Below are 7,542 nucleotides of genomic sequence, written 5' to 3'. Positions count from 1 at the left end.
TCATATTTAAATGTTGATCTCATCCATCAATGATGAATATGCTTCAACTTTTTTCTGTGTATGGATTTTGTGAATAAGCACTACAGAATAATACAAGTTAATTTAAAGTAATATTATTGTTTATTTTATTTGGATTTTTATTATTATTATGATTATTATTGTATTTTTTTTATTTTTTTGCCACCCCCCCCATAATCCCACGCCCAAAACATAATGCAACGGTGGACATCGCGCCTATTGCGCCATTTTGCGACTACTTGGCGGTCTTTTTTGGATCGGCAGGCATCAGTTTATCAGCGCGGCCTGCGGTGCATTTACAGCTCAAACTGTGGTGAGTATATCTGGATATTAGATCATGTATAACGTAAAAGTGTTTATGCCCCTATATAATGATATTACTTGTAATACGTATCAAATACATCGAAGTGTTTTAGCTGCAAGACCGATGGGTAGAGATAATTAATTAAAAAATGGTAACGTTAACTGTTATATCCCTGAAATAAAACGCCTGAGTCATTAAAGCCATCTAACTGTTAGCCGCTGAAAAACAGTTCAAATAAAGTTTAAACTTGAGACATATGTTTTTAATTATTATATTATTATTATATTGTTTCGAATAATTTAACGTTAAGCTTTCATCAGAAATTGTTCGATCATGCTTTTTTTCTTCAATTGTGTCATGCGAATTAGTTATACAGGTGTTTATAGTAACTTAATATTCTGCTGTACAAGTTTAATAATTTTGGATCTCCCTTTAGCTGTCAGATTTCTACACACGATGTAAAGAGGCTCCTTTTTTATTTATTTTAAGCAAAAACAGCCTTTTCTTCTACAAGCTCTAGTTTTATATTTGGGGTTCAAGTTTATCACTAAGGTATAGTATTTAATATAGTGTGAATTTAGGGGCTATACTATATGAGGTTATAACTTTTGTTTTGTTTTGCTTTGTTTTGCATTTATCTCTTTGCCATGTTCTGAAGAAGCCATATTGTTGTAAGGTATGTTTTTTTGTTCATTTATAAAAGAGCCGCTAGAACAATCTGCTTTAATATATTACATTAATTAGATTAAAATATTAATAGATTGAAGGTAGTTAATCTGATTCTTCTGGTTTTCTTGTGTGCTCTTCTGTTATCTATAATTTTGCACTTTACAGTTGCTAGCAAGGGAGAAAATGAATGAAATTAATATTTACAGGCCAAGTTGTTGAAATAGTGTTGGTTTTAAATTTTGAAATTGCACAATATCAGTTGTTTTGCAAATAAGATAAAAACCTGCCAGTTTGGGTGAGCCTATGACTTTTAATCTAGTACCAACTGGAGGACCTGTATGATATCTGCATTATACTAGATATGATGAACACGTAACAGAAACTATAACACCTGCCTCATAATGTGTCATGTATAATTAATTATTTGGGCATTACTCTTGTATCCACAGGTTGATGAAAAATGAGGTCATGGCCTGTTTCAGTATGAAGTGGGGGAAGGGGAAGCTTGCTTTCACCAAGATCAATCTGTACACTGTTGTCACAGGTAAAACAAAATTAACATATAATACAAATATTAGCATCATATCATTGTGACATTCAGCGTTGTTTAGTTTCTGTTTTAGTTGGTTTAGTGAAAACCAGTAACCTCGTATTGTAGGTACTCATCTGTCACACAGAAATCACACAAACTTCCATATATGCACTTCTTATTGATTGGCAGGTCATTCCTGTTGCCAGCCTATCTTTATTGTTCAGAACTCTAACAATTGTTTTTGCATTCTCTAACAATTGTTTTTTGCATTTAATGTATTAGACATTAAATGTTAATTTACCTTAAGACACTCTGCAAAAAAATACTGCAATGTGTCTTTGTTGTCATGGTTTTCTTTTGCTAGATTGTCTGCTTAGTGTTTGTCAATTGCATCACAAGCTGAAATATATTTTTGATGACTTATAGCATGTTATTTACATTCATGGCTCTTAAAGCTAGGGTAGATTTTTATTTTTTTCTAAGAAACCAAATCAATAGTGTAAGTGGTCTAAATGTATTCTGTGGAAGGCAAATAAATAGTTAATGATTACATTCAGTGATTACTATAGTGCATCATGTCCTATACTTACACATTTTCTTATTCAAATATTTCTTACAGAGAGTGTCCAGAAAACATCAAAAGAGACGGGGCAAATACTGCAGCAGCCACCGCCTTTTGTTTAAAATATGCCCCAGAAGAGCCGTCGCAAGGAGGGTGAGAGGCCCTGTGCAAAGTTGATGTGCGAGGCCCTCTACAATTTTGCGTGTGTGTGTGTGTGTGTGTGTGGTGGGGGAGGTTGCTGTAGCAAGGCAAGGCAAGTTTATTTATATAGCAAATTTCGAACAAAATGGTAATTCAAAGTGCTTTACATAAAATTAAGTAAAATAATCATGAAGAACAAAACTAAAACAAGCAATTTTAAAACTTTGGAAATTATTAAAATTGACTTGAATTTAAAACAGTTAGAAATAGAAAATGATCTTACAGTTAATACATAAAATACAGTGCAATCAGGTCGGACATCGCACAGTGCTCATTCAATAAATGCACAGCTAAACAGATGAGTTTTGAGTCTAGATTTAAATGTGACTAGTGTTTTAGCACATCTGATCTCTTCTGGAGGCTGATTCTGGAAGCAATGTATTTTGGTCCTAGTTCTTTGAGTGACTTCTAGACAAGTAAAAGTACTTTAAAATCAATCTTAAATGTAACTGGAAGTTAATGAGGACTAGTGTGATATGCTCAGATGTTCTAGTCAGAATCCTGGCAGCAGTGTTCTGGATGAGCTGCAGCTGTCTAATGGTCTTTTTGGGAAGGCCGGTGTGGAGTCTATTACAATAGTCCACCCTGCTGGTGATAAAGCATGAACAAGTTTCTCCAAGTCTTGGCTGGAAACAAAACATCTAATTCTTGCAATGTTTTTTAAATGATAGTATGCTGATTTAGTTACTGCTTTGACATGACTACTGAAACTAAGGTCTGTCTCCAGAATCACACCACGTTTCCTGTCTTGATATTTAGTTGTTAGACCCCTAGAGTCAATGCATTCACCTTTAAAACTTCATCTTTGTTTCCAAATGCTATGACTTCAGTTTTTTCCTTGTTTAACTGAAGAAAGTTCTGGGCACATCCAGCTATTAATTTCATCAATGCATTGGCAGAGGGAGTCAGTGGGGCTGTATTCATTTGGAGATAAGGCTAGGTAAATCTGGGTATCATCAGCATAGCTGTAATAGGCAATTGGGTTCTTTCTCATTATTTTACTTAGAGGAAGCATATACAGGCTAAACAAGAGCGGTGCAAGAATTGAACCTTGTGGGTCTCCACATATCATGGATGTCTACTTAGACTTATGCTCTCCTAGACTCACATAATGATCGCTCCTTTTTAAGTATGACCTGAACCATTTGAGTACCATCCCAGAAAGCCCGACCCAGTTTTCCAGTCTCTCTAGTAGTATGTTATGATCGACAGTGTCAAACGCAGCACTGAGATCTAGCAATACCAGCACTGATATATTGCCAGAGTCACAATTTAAGTTAATATCATTTATTATCTTAATGAGTGCTGTCTCTGTGCTGTGATGCGGTCTGAAACCAGATGTTTAAGTATTTATTCAGCTGATTAAAAACTACCTTTTCTATAATTTTGCCTATAAAAGTAAGATTAGATATTGGTCTATAATTGCTCAAATAGTGTTATCAAGATTGCTCTTTTTCAGGAGGGGCTTAAACAACTGCAGTTTTCAGGGAGTTTGGAATAGTCCCAGAAAGAAATTTACTTCTAAACAGTTAAGCACACTTTTGAAAAAAGATGTGGGAAGTGTGTCAATATAGCAAGTTGATGATTTTAGTTGCTGCACTATGTCTTCCAAAATGTTGTTTGTTTTCTTACTGACTATTATTGGAGCAATATCATTAATAACATTCTTAACTTTTGAGTTGAAGGAATAAAGGAGAATATCAACAGAGTCGGCAAAAAATACTTGGTGTTAAAGATATGGCCTCCGTAAATAGTACACTAGTGTTCTTGTTAGGGCTGCACTATTAATTGCATGCAATTGTCATGCATGTCTCGTCAGTAAAGCTGGTTCTGTGATTAGCGGTGATTAGCGGTTGATGTCAATAACCTGCTTTCAAATGGAGCCGCACTTAATAGACAGAGCCGTAGTTCGCTGACAAGCTACGCAATATCGCGTTCATAACCGCATGAGATTCTTCTGCGATTTTGAACGCAATAATGCACCACTTGTCAGCGAACTACGGCTCTGGTTATTAAGTGCGGCTACATTTGAAAGCATATCCTTCTGACAGAGACAGTTCTAGAGTAAGTGGTAGCAGAGATCAATATATCAAAGAAAATACAGAAGTGATCAGATAGTACTACGTCCTTAATAACAATGAATGAAATGTTTAGAGCCCTACTGATGATTACATCTAGAGTGTGTCCACCTTTGTGTGGGTCCATGCACATGCTGAATCAAGTCAAAGATATTTAGAACTGTTATCATTTCTTTTGTAGTTTTGTTTTCTGCATGTCTATGTGAAAATTAAAATCCCCTGCATTAGCAAAACAGTCAAACTCTGAGGAAATCATTGATAACATTTCTGTTACCTCAACAAATGCTGAAGAGTATTTTGGAGGCCTGTAAATAATAATAAAAGAATGTGTTGAGCACCTTTTAGCACAATCCCTAAATATTCAAAAGACAAGTCATGACTAAATGACACTTGTTTGCATTGATAGACATCTTTAAAAAAGCAGCTCCACCTCCACCTCTCCTAACAGTCCTGCAAACACTCATGGAAGTGAAGTTAGGAAGGACTGCTTCATTGAGGACTGTTGAACTGCAGCTGTCCTCTAGCCATGTTTCATTTAGAAACATAACATCCTAATTGTTTGTGGTTATAAAGTCATTGATTACAAAATGATTAAATTTTTTAGTGAGCGAATGTTTAAAGATGCTAACTTGATGGCAGTGCTTTATGTCATTACATCAGTTTTAGTTTGATGCATATTAGATGAGTTTGCCCTTCGGCTTAAGATGGCCTTAAACTTTCTGTCACATGATAAAAGTGAAATCGAGAAAGCTACAGGCACACTGGGTTCCCACTTGTTCTTTAAACATTTGTGAATGTTGCGGTTATTGTAGCAGGGACCCGACACATATCACTAGCCGCATTTCCACTGTCGGGCCAGTGCGAGCCAGGGCTTAAAGCGGGCCGGGCGGGGCTCATAGCCTCGGGCCAGTAGCACCGAGGCCAGAGTAGCGCAGGGTTTCCACAGGGGAGCTTGAAGCTCCGCTGCTCGTCACTAAACACGCCCTTGGACACGCCTCTCAGAACAACGTCATGCAACCTCATTATTTCACTAACAAAGAGAAGTTATCAGAAAAATAAGAAATAAGTCACTGGAACATGCGCGATCACAAAACGAACATGATAAAAGCGGCCGTTTGTTTGCATGCTTTGTTATTCAAATTCAAAAGCATGGATGTTTTAACTATAGAATAAGTGATACATTGATCATAATGATTTAATTTTATCAAGACTCAAAATTAATCGCACATAAATACACTTTATATTTTATTTATTTATTTTTAACGCTTATGAAAATAGCCTGCTTATACAGTAGAGTCTGTTTCTGTTTATTTGTCGTCACAGTGGCCTATACGTCACAAAAAAGAATGAATGATATCTTTATTTTTATAAAGGATCCCGAACAAAAACATTATTATATTTTTATAATAGGCAACATGAGCTAAACTCTCGAGACGAGGCTTGTGATAGATAATATAAATTAGTAAATACACGATTGTGATAGAGAATAAGAAGCTGACGTCCGACTTCTTCAAGCGGTCATATTTTCCATGTTTAATGTTAATGCCCAGCGTGCATAGTCTTTTACATCGCTTATAAATATTTCTGCCCTGTATGGTGATTATAATCCACATTGGATCAAGTTATTTCAAACACTCGCTGCTGACTGAAAGTGAGTTTTGAGCTCAACTTATTTAAATAAAGCGTTTAATGCTGGCGTTATCGCGGCTATCTTTCTGAAATGATCCACAGCACATAATCTCTATTTTTATAAAAGCTCCCGAACAAAAATCATTATTATATTTTGATGATATGAAACGTGGAGCTAAACTCACGAAACAAGACGACAGATAAAATGTTACTTAATAAATACACAATTGTGATAAAGAATAAGAAGCTGACGTCTGATTTCTCCAAGCGGTCATATTTACCATGGTAATGTTAATGTTATCGTGCATAGTCTTTTACATCGCTTATAAATATTCTGCCTTGTTTAGTGATTATAATCCACATCGGATCAAGTTATTTCAAACACTTGCTGCTAACTAAGAGTGAGTTTTGAGCTCAACTGATTTTAAAAGTCTTTAATGCTGGTGTTTAAGTTGTTTCTTTCTGAAATGATCCGCGCTGACGCCCTCCAGACACGGAGAAACTCCGCCTTTGTTTCGTAACCCCTCCTCTAGCCCCAGCTGGCCCGCTTTGGCCCAAGGATTTCGTCGGGCCGAAAAAAACCTGGCCGTTGGCCCCAGGAAGCCCCGCGAGGCACGATCAAGCCCCGAAGTGACAGTGGAAACGCGACTGCCCTGGCATGCACTAGCACGCCCGGTCCTAGCTCGATAGTGGAAAACACGGCTACTGAGAGCTTCTAATCAGTTGTTTTTGGTTCACCTTCAGCAGATTGAGGGTTTGGGCCTGCTGTTGCTGCAGCGGTCTGAGAGCTCTCACAGGAGCGGGCCCCCCAGGCTTTGATGTTTTGGGCCCTGCTGTTTTCTTGTTGACTTTGCGGGCTTGCAGCGAATGAGTGAGAGAGTTTAGTCCAAGTATAACACCAATTTCTACCATTTTCAGTGAAAAGCACAGAAGTGGAGATGCTGGAGAGAGGAATAATGTGTCTGGTGAGATGGGTTGTGTCTCTGTGTTTCTTTGTGGCTGTGATATGTTGTCTTGGCTTCCCCGGCTGTCTTCAAGAAAGTCATCCTTGAGTGCTGAGTCTTGTATCTGTTTTGATACATCACAGTCTGTCTGCTGAGCTCTGAGGGCAGTCCTCTTCCGGGATGGTGTCCATCAGCAGTGCTTTTTGTGGCTGCATGGTGTTATCAGTTGGGAGTGGGTCCACTGATGAACGATCTGAACTTTGGAGTCTTCAAAGTGTTTGAAAGAGTTCACTGAAGTCCCTTCTTAAGGATGTTTGACTGCTTTTTGAGAGTATCATTCTTCCCACATGGATTGATAATTAGATTTGTAGTCTTGTGCTTCATTTTTCTGAAGTTCCTTGTTCACATAAGAGACCGTGTGCTTGAGGAAGGCAGCATGTTATTGTAGTCCTGCTATGGGTTCTGATAATAGAGTCACCCACTATCAGAGTCCTAGGCTCGCTTACGCTCTGAGCTGAATGTCACTGTCTGTTAGTAACGGTGTTAGCTGCTAATCACATTTGGGGATTCCTCACCCGCCATTCATTAATTCTTACAAATCTGTT

At 37.5% G+C, this 7,542-nt stretch overlaps 1 long non-coding RNA gene across 1 annotated transcript; it reads left to right on the top strand.

Annotated features, from left to right (window-relative positions):
- The first annotated feature begins 314 nt into the window (after positions 1 to 314).
- On the top strand, positions 315 to 2,349 carry LOC113097397 (uncharacterized). The gene is made up of 4 exons (XR_003288841.1): positions 315 to 331; positions 981 to 998; positions 1,441 to 1,535; positions 2,143 to 2,349. It is a non-coding gene; the product is annotated as an uncharacterized LOC113097397 (long non-coding RNA).
- The last annotated feature ends 5,193 nt before the right edge of the window (positions 2,350 to 7,542 follow it).

This window comes from Carassius auratus, unplaced genomic scaffold, assembly GCF_003368295.1.
Source record: "Carassius auratus strain Wakin unplaced genomic scaffold, ASM336829v1 scaf_tig00216235, whole genome shotgun sequence".
NCBI classification, from domain to species: domain Eukaryota; kingdom Metazoa; phylum Chordata; class Actinopteri; order Cypriniformes; family Cyprinidae; genus Carassius; species Carassius auratus.
This window is presented reverse-complemented; position numbering and strand designations above follow the sequence as displayed.